Source organism: Populus euphratica, unplaced genomic scaffold, assembly GCF_000495115.2.
Source record: "Populus euphratica unplaced genomic scaffold, PopEup_1.0 scaffold287.1, whole genome shotgun sequence".
Lineage (NCBI taxonomy): Eukaryota > Viridiplantae > Streptophyta > Magnoliopsida > Malpighiales > Salicaceae > Populus > Populus euphratica.
Genome location: NW_011500095.1, coordinates 226523 through 242077, shown reverse-complemented (window position 1 = coordinate 242077; position 15555 = coordinate 226523). Strand labels below are relative to the sequence as shown.

At 38.8% G+C, this 15555-nt stretch overlaps 1 long non-coding RNA gene across 1 annotated transcript in view; it reads right to left on the bottom strand.

Moving 5' to 3' along the window:
- LOC105109270 (uncharacterized) overlaps positions 1–205 on the bottom strand; it is a 3597-nt gene extending 3392 nt beyond the window's left edge. Inside the window, exon 1 of the long non-coding RNA XR_839211.1 lies at positions 16–205. This is a non-coding gene — a long non-coding RNA (uncharacterized LOC105109270). The remainder of the gene's footprint in view (positions 1–15) is intronic.
- Positions 206–15555: the final 15350 nt, after the last annotated feature.

The window sequence follows — 15555 nt, the reverse complement described above, 5'->3', positions numbered from 1 at the left end:
TGGGGACATCTCTACCTCTCATCTCTTCCCTTCAAGAAAGAATTTTCAACAAACTTTCAATGGCAACTAGGAGGAACATGATCACCATTGTTGCTTCGAAAAGCAACAAGGCCACTGATTCAAGTCACCAACATACTATTGAAGATTCTTCAACACCGCCACTGAAAACAAAATCCATCGTCGAGTTGTATGAACAAACTAAGCCGACTCTCAAGTTGACATCAACTTCAAATGCAAGAGGGGCACCAGATCTTGCCTCGAAAATGAAGCCACAAGCAACTCCACTACAAGAGTCTAGTGGGGCGTGCGAAATTCTCTTCGGCACTCAAGGCGACTTCGACAATTCACCTATGGAAACTTCTCCGTGTCAATCACCAAGTAAGGCTCCGAGTTTTGGCACCATGTCAGTGATGATGACCGAGACAACATCTTTAGAGGATCAAGTGGCTAACTTGACAAAACTCGTCGAAGGGTTTTCGACTTCACTTAAGGCAAAAGACCACGAGATAGCAAAATTGATGAACAAACTTGAGAGCTTGAACGAAGGAGGCCAAACCTCGACTACCAAGGCTTTTCAAGCAGATCAACTAGATGTCATTGAGGAGTCTACAACCGGAGCTGCGAAGAATGTACGCGGTATTACTGATGGCATCTTCACCACAAATCAACTGAAAGAACTCATCAAGGAAGCCATCACAGACCAAGTGGAAAGCTCAATTCAACCCTCGTATTCGTATGCGAAGCCGTACACCCAAAGAATCGACTTGTTAAAGATGCCTCTAAGTTACCAACCACCAAAGTTTCAACAATTCGATGGCAAGGGAAATCCTCGGCAACACGTAGCTCACTTTGTGGAGACTTGCAACAATGCCGGAACTAATGGTGATCTCATGGTAAAACAGTTTGTTCGTTCCTTAAAAGGTAATACCTTCGACTGGTACACTGACTTGGAGTCTGGCTTGATTGATACTTGGGAGCAGTTAGAGCGCGAGTTTCTTAACCGCTTTTACAGCACTCGTCGCGTGGTTAGCATGATTGAACTCACTAATGCACGTCAATGGAAGGAAGAGCCTGTCATCGACTATATTCATCGGTGGAGAAACCTTAGCCTCAACTGTAGAGATCGGCTCACCGAAACTTCTGCGCTAGACATGTGTATTCAAGGGATGCATTGGGGACTACGCTATATTCTACAAGGCATCAAACCAAAGTCTTTTGAAGAATTGGCTACTCGTGCACACGATATGGAACTTAGCATTGCGGCGGCTGAAAGTTCATCATTACCTATACAAGAGCCTAAAAGGAATAAGCCTGAAGGTCGTAGATTCGGAAAGAGCACTCTAAAAGTCGAGGGAAAGCAATCTTTAGTAGTTAACTCAGCTACTATAAGGGTACCAACTGGAGTTAAGAGGAATGATCATGCAACGCCCACTACTTTTCAAAAGGGTGAAAGAAAGAAACCATCCTTGAAAGAGCGACAAGAAAAAGTGTATCCATTCCCCGACTCAGACATATCTAAGATGTTGGATGATCTGCTTGAGGCAAATATCATTGAGTTGCCAGAAGTGAAACGCCTTGAAGAAGCAAACCAAGTAGATAATCCGAATTATTGCAAATATCATCGTTTAATCAGTCATCCTGTAGAGAAGTGTTTTGTGTTGAAAGACAAGATCATGAGGCTACACGAGAATGGAGATATTGTCTTTGATGATGAAATAGCAGCCTCTAATATCATAACCACGGTCAATTTAGGACCATGTCAATCACTCCCTACAATAAGTTTCGGCTCCTTTGAACCTATAAGACTTGATGCCATTTTCCCGATGAGCTTTGCTGCATCCTCAAGTCTAACTCCATGCATAACCCTCGTACCTCAAGTTGACAACTTGAAGCCTAATTCGTTTGAAAATTATGATGATGAAGGATGGACTTTAGTCACGCGTAAAAGAGGAAGAAAGAAACACATGCAGATGACAAAGCCAACTAGAATAAGAATGTCAATGGTGAGGAAGCTAATTGATGAGCCGATAAGTCGAAAGACTGAACGAAAGTCCATGCCAGCTAGAAAGGAGAGTTTTTCAATGCAAAGTCTAAGAAAGCCCGTTACACTGAATGAGTACATGCCAATAGAGATGAGAAGAGTTGAAAATGTACTTGTTACTTGCTATCAGGTTGATGAAGAGAAAACTCTTATTGAACCTGTCATGAAGGAAGGTTATGATGACTCTTCAAATTTATGTCATGGTGTATGCACAATAGAGATCCTTCAGCGATGAAGACTTGTTGCTTGGATCAAAACTCCATAACCGACCTCTTTTCATTAAAGGATATGTTGATGAAAAGATGGTGAATCGTATCTTGGTGGATGATGGCTCAGCGGTCAATATACTACCTCTTAAGACTATGAAAGAGCTAGGGATTCCTATGGATGAACTTTTCCCAAGTCATCTGATGATTCAAGGTTTTAATCAAGGTGGGCAAAACGCCATCGGAAAGATAAGACTCGCAATGCACATGGAAGATATGGAATCCAATGCACTTTTCCATGTCATAGATGCCAAAACTACTTACAATATGTTGCTTGGGCGACCATGGATGCATGAAAATGGTATCATCTCCTCAACACTCCACCAATGTTTTAAGTATTGTCGAGATGGACAAATAAGAAAGATAGTGGCGGACACCGACCCCTTCACCATAGCTGAAGCTCAGTGGCAGACACCGACCCCTTCACCATAGCTGAAGCTCACTTTGCAGACGCAAAATTCTATTTCAAGTCAAATGTGATTGAAGAGCTACGATCCCCACCTGACCACCTAGGAGAGGGAAGAATTGACTCTAAAAGCTCAAAAGGGCATAAGTCATCTACAAATGAAAGGGTGTCTCAGCCGATGAGGAATCAAGGAAAAGAAAAGGTGGTAGAAAACTTTGTTAACAATAAACTACCACGTAAAGCCACAGTACTCCGATATATCCCAGTATCAGCAAGAAAAGAGGGTCAATCTTCTTTTGCCAAGGATGAAGAGAAGATCAATAAGGGGCTTGAAAACTTGACCTTGCCAGCTACTAATCTCGCCTTGAACAAGGTCTCAAAACCTTTATTAAAAGGGTTCGTTCATCAAACCGAGTTGGTGGTGATAAATCCTAGAGGACTCCCTGATAAACGGGCGAATGGCTTTGATCCCAATGCTTATAAGCTTTTAGCCAAGGCTGGTTATAGTCGTGAGGACATCAGTAAGTTAGCGAAGGATGGTGATACTACTCAACCTGAAGGTAAACAAGTTTCTACAAAGACTAGAAAGGCATGGAGAGAGAAGAAAACTTATGGCAAAACTTTAAGGGTTGGTCTTGGATACGAGTCTTCCATACCGCTACATTTTCAGATTAATAAAGAAGCCTCACAATACACAAGTGCGGAAGAAGTCATGGACAAACAACAAAATCAGTTGGCACCTCTTAGAGCTTCAGTCTGGGATCGTCTTGGTGGAACTACAAGTCGTGCTCCTGTTTTTACCAGGATTGGAACCCAAAATAATGGAAAGGCGCTAAAACGCACATCAGTCTTTGCAAGACTTGGACAATCCATGTCAAAAGATAACAAGCATACACTCGATCATCAATCAAGTTCGATGAGTGATTTAAAGGTTCTTCGTAGCAAAATACCTTCACGCATGAAGAGACAATGTGAATGGGTGGTGAGTGCTGAGGAGACATTGAAAGGAAAAACACGCACAATAGTGATGACAAACCCCTGTAATGAAGAAAAGGAAGATGAAATAATGTGTCTCACTTCAAATCACATCACTATTGAAGAAGATGATAATGATAAGTTTGTCGTCGAAGAAGATGTTGAGGAAGCTCTGCCTTCCCTTGAATCAGAAAATAAGCCTACAATGGATGAACTTAAAGAGGTTAACTTGGGAACTGTTGAAAACCCACGACCAACCTTTATCAATGCAAATTTATCACCTGAAGAGGAAGCAAATTACATGGAACTTTTGATGGAATATCGAGATGTCTTTGCTTGGTCCTATGATGAAATGCCAGGTTTAGACCCAAGGGTTGCTGTCCACCAACTAGCAGTAAAACATGGGGCTAGACCTATAAAACAAACTCAGCGTCGCTTCCGTCCTGAACTCATATCACAGATTGAGGTTGAAGTCAATAAACTTATCCAGGCAGGTTTCATTCGTGAGGTCACGTATCCTACATGGATTTCAAATATTGTGCCAGTAAAAAAGAAGAATGGTCAAATGCGTGTTTGCGTGGATTTTCGAGACCTTAACAATGCTTGTCCCAAAGATGACTTTCCATTTCCAATTACCGAGATCATGGTCGATGCTACCACAGGTCATGGGAGATTAACCTTCATGGACGGTTCATCTGGCTATAATCAAATTCGAATGGCACCCGCAGATGAGGAGAAGACGGCCTTCCGAACTCCGAAAGGGATATATTGCTATAAAGTTATGCCTTTTGGCTTAAAGAATGCAGGTGCCACTTATCAAAGGGCGATGCAGAAGATTTTTGATGATATGCTTCACCAACATGTTGAATGCTATGTTGACGACCTCGTGGTGAAATCAAAAGAAAAAGAAAATCATTTGCAAGATCTTCGTTTGGTATTTGAACGATTACGTCGATTCCAGCTAAAAATGAACCCACTAAAATGCGCATTTGGTGTGTCATCAGGCAAATTCCTAGGGTTTATAGTTTGACATCGAGGGATTGAGATTGACCAGTCTAAGATTGAAGCCATTCTAAAAATACCGGAGCCAAGAAACATCCATGAGTTGAAGAGTCTCCAAGGAAAGTTGGCCTATATACGAAGATTTATTTCTAACTTAGCGGGTCGATGTCAACCATTCACCCACTTAATGAAGAAGGATACGTTATTCTATTGGGATGAAGCTTGTACTAATGCCTTCAACAAGATAAAAAAATACTTGTTGAATCCGCCTGTCCTTCAAGCACTGGTACCGAGACGCCCACTTATCCTCTATATTGCAGCTCAAACACATTCCTTGGGGGTGTTGTTGGCGCAACAAAATGATGAAGGCAAGGAAAGTGCTCTCTACTACCTTAGTAGGACATTAAATGGGGCTGAACTGAATTATTCTCCAATAGAGAAGACATGTCTAGCATTAATGTTTGCAATAAAGAAGCTAAGGCATTACCTCCAAGCGCATTCAGTAAGACTAATCTCCCGAGCTGACCCTCTCAAGTACATCATCTCAAGACCAGTACTATCAGGAAGATTGGCAAAATGGGCTTTATTGCTTCAAGAATTTGAAATTGTCTACGTCTCACAAAAGGCTATCAAGGGGCAAGCACTAGCTGATTTTCTCGCTGATCATCCTATTCCCGATGAATGGAAGTTCTCTGAAGACCTGCCTGATGAGGATGTTTTGTTTATTGAAATGTCAGAACCATGGAAAATGTTCTTTGATGGCGCAGCACGACAAGATGGAGCCGGGGCTGGGGTTATATTCATCACACCAGAAGGAGAGGTCTTGCCTTTCTCCTTTTCACTTACCGAATGTTGTTCTAATAACATGGCCGAATATCAAGCCTTGATTCTTGGGTTGGAAATGGCAGTGAATATAAAGATGTCTCGCCTTAAAGTTTTTGGGGATTCTCAATTAGTCATCAGACAACTCCTCTCACTATATGAAGTCAAGAAGCCAGAGTTCATCCCATATCACAAGTATGCACTTAAACTGATAACATCACTTGATTGTGTCACTTTAGAACACGTGCCACGAAAAGAGAATAAGCAAGAACATGGGCCAGGAAAAGAGATTAGGCAAGCCGATGCCTTAGCAAATCTTGCGTCAACATTAGCATCATGTAGTGAGGAGATAAAAGTCCCTGTATGTCAAAGATGGGTCGTTCCACCGCTAAATCATGACATAGAAGAGAAAGAACAAGTGGGTATAGTTTCTGTCTACGAGATTGAAAGAGAAGACTGGCGTCAGCCACTTATCGATTATTTGAGACATGGAAAGCTACCTAAAGACCTACGTCATAAGACAGAGGTGAGGCGAAGAGCTTCTCGCTTCATATACTTTCAAGGCACTCTTTACCGACGCTCTTTTGACGGAGTCTTTTTGCGTTGTCTCGGAGAAGAAGAAGCAACAAAAGCACTAGAGGAAACTCACTCAGGGATCTGTGGAGCACACCAATCAGGCCCTAAACTTCACTTCCGGATCAAAAGAATGGGATATTACTGGCCGACAATGGTGAAGGATTGCATAGACTACGCTAGAAAATGTCAAAGTTGTCAATTGCATGCTAATTTGATCCATCAGCCACCCGAGCCTTTACACCCGACAGTTGCCTCTTGGCCCTTTGATGCTTGGGGACTTGATGTGGTAGGACCATTGCCGAAAAGCTCTGGGGGGCATCTTTACATATTGGCTGGAACAGATTACTTCTCAAAGTGGGCAGAAGCTACAGCATTAAAAGAGGTCAAGAAAGAGACAGTTGTAAACTTCATTCGAACAAACATCATTTACCGTTATGGGGTACCAAGATACATCATAACCGATAATGGAAAGGAGTTCTACAATACAACCATGAACAAGTTGTGTGCACAATTCAGCTTCCAACAGCATAACTCTTCTATGTACAATGCTCCGGCTAATGGTTTGGCAGAAGCCTTTAACAAGACTTTATGCAACATTCTCAAGAAGGTGGTGAATCGCTCGAAGAAGGACTGGCATGAGAGAATTGGGGAGGCGTTATGGGCTTATCGTACTACATTCCGAACACCAACTCAAGCTACTCCATATTCCTTGGTATACGGGGCCGAAGCTGTTCTTCCACTAGAATGTCAAATTCCATCTTTGAGAATCGCAATCCAAGAAGGACTTTCCAATGAAGACAATGTTCGTCTACGCCTTGAAGAGCTTGAAGCTTTAGATGAAAAACGTCTTGAGGCACAACAGCGATTAGAATGTTATCAAGCACGACTTTGTAGGGCTTTCAACAAGAAGGTGCGACCACGCTCATTCCAAGAAGGAGATCTTGTCTTGGCAGTACGACGCCCAATAATCATGTCAAAACGCATGGGCAGCAAATTCCTCTCCAAATGGGATGGCCCTTATGTGGTTCAAGAAGTCTACACCAATGGAGCTTACAAAATTATCGATGAGAATGGATTGAAGATTGGGCCTATCAACGGCAAATTCTTGAAAAGATATTATGCTTGAAATCTGATGTAGCTCCTGGCCCGCACGAGCTAAAACTGTGAAAGGCACAAAAAAAAATTGAACTACGTTATGACTTGATCCTTTATCCACAAAGGTACGTAGGCAACTCAGAATCCATTCTGGGTACAGTCACAAAAAAAGTCTTTGAAAAAAAAATAAAAAAAAAATGTTTTGAACTACGTTGTGACTTGATCCTTTATCCATAAAGGTACGTAGGCAACTTAGAATTTATTCTAAGTACAGTCGCACATCATCCTTTAAAAGCTATTTGAGCCAATATGATTGTTCACATGAAAAAAAGAGGGATAAATAAACCTCAAAACACAATCATAACATGAAAATCCAGGTAACAAGACACAAGTGAAGGTAAAATGTAGACTTTATTAATAGAAAGAAGAATTCTATTACATAAAGTATGTAGCCTCAACAGAAAGTCACAAGCTGGTGTTACCGAAACAAAAAAATTCCAAAGCATAAGAAACCATTATCATACTACGGTTTCCAGCTATGTCCTCCTAACTCCTTTTGTTTGGTCTCCAACAATCCTTTCAATTTTTGAAGAATGGCTGCATCAGTTTCACTTATCACAGGGGAAGAGGATAGTGTGGTGATCTCTGCTCGAATGCTGGAGGTGATGATTTTCCTCTTAGAAAGTTTTTCATCACACGCCTTAAGAGATGACTCTAACTCAGTCTTCTTACTCTGCAGCTCCATTAATTGTTTCGCTATTTTTGTTATCTCAGCATGAGTGGTGGAAATAGATCTAGATGCCTCGTCTTCAAAAGCTTTTGAATCTTTAAGTTGCACTTCAAGCTTTTCAACATCTAAGGCTCGTTGCTCTGATGTCATCATAGGAGATAATGAAGCCTTTAAGTGGATAAACTTTTTAGCATCCTCAATCACCTCAGTCACCATTCTTCTGATAGAGGAGCAATCAACCTTTATATCTTCAATGGAGTGGAGGATCTTCTCAACTTCACCAGCCAGGTTAGGAATATAATGGATCGGTGTACGAACAATCTTATTTCTGATGCTCTCCCAACACTTGATAGCAAATTCAGATCTTATCTCTCTTATTATGTCATCAGCACAATACCTAGTAACTCCTGAAGGCTCAAAGGCAGTAGTAGGTCCAAGATTATGCAAGTTGGTCACTATATTAAAGATCGGCGGAGGTGGATTAGGCTGCTCATGTGGTGAACTAAATGAAGGATGAGAGTTTCCAATCCCAGCAGCTAAAATATTGAAAGGGTTAGGGCTAACAACAGAAGCAACACTCATTTCTGGCCCAATATACATATCAAAGTCATTCCCCAGGTCTTGTTGACCAAGCTGAAACAAAGAACAAAAAAAGAGGGGGGGTTAATATATGACAAGTAACATGAATTAGAAAAAAAAGAAAAAGAAAAAAAAAGTGTCAAACCAGTTCATCAATATTGTCTGGCATGATTGATGCACTAGGGACTCCATGAAGAAAACCCGAGCCGCAAGGATTGAACACTTTCTTGGTACGTTTTAAACGTTTCCAATGATGATCACTGTTTTCATGCTCACTATCCTCAACATTTAAGATTGCTTCAAAATTGTCTTCTTTTTCCTGCTACATGCATATCCTTATGAGTATCTCAAAAAAAAAAAAGGGAATTAATAAGGCACATAAAAATAGGGATAAGTATTTATTTACCAATTGTGGAGAAAAGGATTGTGCACTTCTTTCCTTTGCTTCTGAGGAGTTAGAGGATTTCTTATTGAGATGATCTTTTGAAGTACTCACTCTCTTCACACTAGGGATCACAAGTGGTGTCCTCCTTATGTGGGCAGATGTTTGAGTACCATCTTCCTTGCCTAAATCAACATCAACTGTCCGCTTATCTCTTTTATGGGTAGGAGAAGATCGTTTCTTTTTGGTTAAGAGAGGGTCATTCTTCTTTTCTTTTATCCCTCGAGATACTACGGCAACATTACCAGGACTTTTGAGAATGATCTTTACCTCTGGAGAATAAACTTTGGACCACTTCGGAGTCCACCAGTCCATGTAACGTTTAGTCACCAAAGGAAGTTTATCACTTGGGGGCAACGGAAGCTTGCACTGAGAATGAGTGTTGAGTTTGGTAAAACTATGCCAAAGTTGGGATACATCCTCCAAGGTTGGAACTCCAGTTCTCCCTTCAAAGTCACGGGGAACATGCTGGCAAAACCCAAATTGTCGACTGAATCTATCAGGACAGTAAGACTCAATAATAAAAGTATCATCATAACGAAGAGTCAAATAGCCGGATCGAATACACATAAAGTAGTCACTCTTGAGGACTGATAAGTTGCCATCATCACACAAAACCACGACTTTGGCCAAGGGAAGTAATGCAGGAAATATGACTCTCTTAGGATCTCTGAAAAGAGCATTAGCTTGAGATTCATTGAAATGCTTTGCCAACCCCACGCCGGCATATTTTGTCATCCCAACTAACTTGGCAGGACTAATGGCTGTTTGATGGGTGCCAAATTTTTCGGCAAGCCAACTGCTGAGAAAATGAATAGGAAAAGGGATGTCTCGTGCGGTCACACTTAATGCAGATTGAACTTCCTTTAGACCTTTGAAGATACTTGCTAGAACTGGTATCGCAAGAGAGAATTGCCTTCCAACCGCCATCATGGATGCTACTTTGAAAGTACTAGGACGAATGAAACCAACGTCCTTGCTAGGAAATACAAATTTGCATAGCCAGCATGAAAGAAAAGCCGCTAAATAAACTTCATCTTGAATATGAGAAGGGACATTAAGCTCTTTAAAAGGATGAATGAATTTGCTGGAACGAACGCGAGACTTATCAATTGAGCCAGATGGATAGGTAGTCTTATTGGATCCGCCAGACTTACCCACAGAAAAGGGTACCTTGTATCTCAAATCATCTCGAAACCAGAAATCTACCCAATCTTGAAGGGTCATTACATGGTCACCATCAATGGTCTGACATTCTTTATGAAAGGCGATAAATAGGTACTTGCAGCTCTTTGAAAGAAAAGAATATCCTTTCTTGTCAGCTTCATTAAGTTCATCAGCAGAAGGAATGACTTCATCATAAAAAGTACCAAAAATAGGAAGACCGCTACATGATTTTAACTCCCAAAGGGATATAGACTCCTCTCCATTCGGGGTAGATAGCGTGTTGGTAGCAGGATTCCAATGATTATAGAAAGAAAGGATAACATTCATCTGCCAGTCATATGTAAAAAGGGATGCAAAAATAGTGTCTCGAATATGTGCCCTCTCGAGGATTGGCTCGTAATGTTTCAAAATATCTTCTGTCCATTCCCAATACTTGGGAGTATACTCAAGTGCATCGGAGATTGGGAAATAATCCTTGCAAGTAGCATTTCCATCACGTTTACGATAGTCTAATGACGGCAGATCAGCTAGAAAAGTTGTTGAATGTGGAAAGGAGGATTGAAGTTGTAAAACTGATTGAGGCAAACCACCATGACCATAAAGTTCATAAGAAGTCTCCAATGACCAGGAAGTCAAATGCTTGATGCTTTCGGAAGACCGCTTCTTAGCAAATGAACCAATGGCAGGTTCATATACGCGAAGGCTTGTTCGACGATACTTCTCATCAATTACTAAGAATCTTTTTGTGGAAGAAGAAGAATTCTTGAAAAGCACCATCTAAAAAGAAAAGATAGACATAAAAATACGTGAATTAGATGCATATTGAAAGAAGAAATGGGGAACAAGATTATAAATCCCATGATATTTATATGTCCAAAAAAAAAAAGTAATGATTAAAAAGGGAGAGAATAAGAACTTACCTTGATCAAGAGCTAAAGAAAAGTGATGCTCTAATGTTAAGAAATTTATGACTTGCCAAAATTGATGACGTGTTAAAAACAACAATCGTGACCCTTAAGAAACAACTTGTCAAACACCAAGGCTTGTGAAGTATTACGGTAAGATAATTCAGATCACCCAAAGAAATCTGCAACCCTGCAATAAGAATAGATGTTAATTAATGGAAACAGGCGAGCCCACCAATAACTCAATCAGGCTTAGTGAAGTCTATTTCAATAACAACACCGAAAAGCTGCGAGAAGAATTTATAAGACTAGGCACGCAAACAACGTTTGATTTCTAATGCAAACAAGAAAAAAAAAAAAAACACTTGCGGAAGCTCCTTTATTTATAAGGCTAAGATGGTAGAATTGCTTCGGCGCTCATATCTGATGAATTTTGGAGCAATGGGAGAACTCGCCTTGAACTCGTAATGTTTGCAAAAAATAAATCAGAGCTGAGAGAACACCACATGAGCTATCAATTCAGGGCTGAGAACATATCATAATTTATGGCAGCAGTGATTAGGGAGCACCGGTGACAAGGATGCTGAATCCCTTGCAGCAACTTCAACCATGAATATACCTGATGAACAAGGAATTTGCAATTCTGGACCACTGGTTTGAAGATAATGTAAATTCACACATAAAGCTTGAGAAACCACGTGAATGAAACCAGTTCACAGGCTGAAACAACAAAGTTAAAATTCTGCTTTGATTGGTCTGTAAGCATAATGGACATCCAAGTTAAGATTTTGCAATGCTGACAATAGTGAGAAGAATGATTGAGTGGAATCATCCAAGCTTCAATATTTGATGAGGTTCTGCATATAAATCATGTGAAATCTGTCTACAACAGACGAATACATCCAATTCTATAGGCTTTTGAATCTATCTACAAACCAGAATTATATCCTGCATACACACACACAAAAAAAGAGAGGGTGCAGTTGTAATAAAACAAAAGGAGGAATGGGGACATGCATACCGGGACTGCTGTGTGGAGGTTGCACTGTTAGTGAAGAAACAAAAGTATTGCTAGGTTGAGGCTGCACCGTTAGTTAAATTCAAACTTGAGCAGTATCACACTTGGTTTAATGATATCACCAAGCAGTCACCTGACCTGACAGTGTTTTGCTTGATCTTTGGCGGACCAATTATGCCCGTAGATGCTGACAGACACTTGGCAATCTTCACGAAGCAGCTAAAAAGTTTGATATTAATTTTGAAGCGAGACGTTTGGTTGCCAGGTTGATGCTATACAGTTAATAAAAGAGCAACAGGAAGTGCTGCGTTGGTAACATGAAAAGAGCAATGTAATGTTCTTTTATAGCCGCCTTAGTGATTCTTTCCTAATCTAAAAAATATTCTTTTCTTATTATGTGAAAGCAAAGTCGGCTCCCAGTACAGGAAATTGTTTTGTTCTCTTTCTTAATAATTCATTCACGTTGGACAATTCATTTAGGAAAAAAAAACGGGGGGTCAATTAAGCTAAGTCAGGCTATCAGCATGGGAGGACCTTTTGTTTACTCTAAGCAGCTAATTCACTCTAAGCAATTCATTTACAAAAGAAAGTCAATTGAACAAAGCAAGTTACGTGATAAGTTATTTTGCTCTCTGGACATTCTTCCAGGAAAAGATTGAAATTAATGAAGAATGGTGGGCACGGTTCCCAAGGCAATAAGAAAAGAGAGTTGCAACTTTCATAATTCATAACTTGCTAATCGTTGGTCAGAATCACAAATGGATTGAGTCGTTGGATTCAGCACAATGAGATCTCTAGAACAAGAAGTTGCAGTGACCACTTCCAGTGAAAAAAAAAAAAAGTTCCTGCAGCCCAGTGCCCCCTTCCAGTGAAAAAAAAAAAAAGTTCCTGCAGCCCAGTCAAAGTGATGGTCGCTATTAGGATATAAAGATAATGGTCACTATTAGGATATAAAGATAATTTTGCTTGGTCCTGAATATGCAACAGTTTCAAATGAGGTATTGAATTCGGATATTCTATCATTTGGTTTGATAAAGTTCAATCAAAATTGGTCCATAAATTTCCAATTTTGACTATCATATTTTATTTTCATAATAAGATTTATTTGCTTGTTGTGAAAATGTAATACGATCAAATCAAATTTTAATTAAAAATATACAACCCTTTCAACCATATTTTTTCTGGGGGAGGAGGGTGTGATCTCAAATCACAAATTTTATTCCTATATAATCACAAATTTTATCTCCTATATAAAATTTGTGATTTGAGATCACACCCTCCTCCCCTAGTATTATTAAACTAAAAAAACTGTGGTTAGGGTCAAAACCCAGAACTGAAATATAAAATTTGCAGTCTACCTATATCAGCTTATTTCATATCTGATCTGATAATAAATGGAAATCAGCATGTCCATATCAGATGGGTGCATCTCAGCGTACAAAGTACATGAAAGGCTAATGCTGGTGGATCATACGGGTTTCAACTTTCAAAAATTTTCATCTGTGGCATGTTATAATTTTAGCTTGCAACAAATTGTGAGTGCATCTTTCATGTGGGGGCGATTTTCTTATAATTGTTTAGAGAGAGACCATAGTCTAAAGACAGCAGTTACAACTTATTGTTGAATTTTGAGGACAACTGGAGTGAGATACTAGAGGCATTGCCTAGATTTTTTTTCCTGTTATGAGAAATCAGAATACTATTTTCAGTATTGGAATCAAGGAATAATCATTGTAAATTATATGACAGCAGAGATCGTTATTAGCATTAGCAGAGTAAAATATGCAACACAAGCAAGATTTTCCTTCAAGCTTTACTGTAAGCTATCATTCAAGCAAAAGTTTATCAACGAAAATAAACAGAAACGTCTCAAAGTGCTATATTTATTTTCAATATATTCGAATTATGAACATAAAGTATTTAAAAAAGAAATCAACAGTCGAAATAGGTACAATCACAACCAAAAGCAGGGGAATTCAGGCTACAGTTAGATTTAGAAGAACACATAACACATCAATATACAGAAACTTGCATTTGCTTGAGCCATGGACACTCATCTCCTTCTCTTTATGATAAGTATTCAATGCCTAAAGAGAAGGCCTGAATTGGGAAGCGAAAGAGCCTATAGAGTCGAAGAAATCCTGCAGGTAGAACTCTGATCTTGTCTCCTTCTTATCATTGTCCTTTTTATAAGCAGCAGAGAATCTCCCAATGGCCATGCCTTTAGACCCCTTATCAGTATCTATATCAGTAGAACTTTATTGAACTAAAAAGGTTTTCCACACAGAAATACTACGCTCCTATCTTTCTCTCTCACACACTATGACTAGGGTTTTTCAATCCTTTGTTACAGACGAAAGAATAACCTGACACTGTAACACACACACACACACACACTTCTGAACCGACTAAGAATGTAGCCAACACTGATTCGGATTCGGCTAGGGCCAACTTTTTACACTTTCTTTCCAAAAAATATCCTACTAAGAATCTGAATCCTTGTTAAATTAGGAATTGAAGAATGCAATAAATGCAGTTGCCCCTTAATTTCTGAGTTTTTTTTTTTTTGAAAATAAGGTATTTTTGAAATTCTTTTTCATAAAATAGGGTAAATTTTCCTCATCATTTCTTTTTGAATTAAAAAAAAAAAGTCTTGTGAGATTTTCAATGTAGATTTATCTCCAGGAGTAGGACAGGCCAACTCATGAATCGAGTCCTTGTAGATCCACTGGTAAAAAAATAAAAATAAAAGATTGAAACAATAAAATAATTATCAAATTTCTTCTTCTTTCACCTATTCATCTGTTATAATTAATAGGAATGAAGGTGCAGATTTTCTTCTATAGAAATGCTTGGCAGAATATTGTAAATGTTTTCAAAACATGGATGTTAATGACAGGCGATTAACCTGCTTTCGAACTCATTTGCGTAATAGATATAGTAGTCAATTGGCCGTGTTCCGGCATGGATCGGATTGCTTTTCTTGAAACCAGCAATTTAATTTTTTATATAATTCGTGTTTTTAACTAAATAATATAACAGCTAATCAAAATTAAATTGATTAATTTTATAAGTTTAAGTATAATTTTGTTGATTGATGAAATAATAGCTTTACTTTTTAAATAAATTTTAAGATGATATTTATTTTAAAAAAAAATTATTAAGACAATGATAAATTGTCTCGATCTCAATCTCAAAGCAACTTTATCATAGATTTCATTGAGTTTAATAATATTTTTTTTTATTTTTTTTTTAAATTATGTTTGTAATTTATTTCTTGACCAATCCAATACTAAAAAAAAAATCAAGAAAAAACAATTAAATAACCAATAATAATCAAGAAAAAACAATTAAAAATAATTAAATAACCAATAATAAAAAAAGCATATATAACCAGTAGGTGAACTCATCAAAATTATTAACTAGATAACCCGAGCTAGCACGCCAAGCTTATGAACTAACTTATAGACTCTAGTGTTATATGTGTGTGTGTATATATATATATATATATATATATATATATAAAAAAAA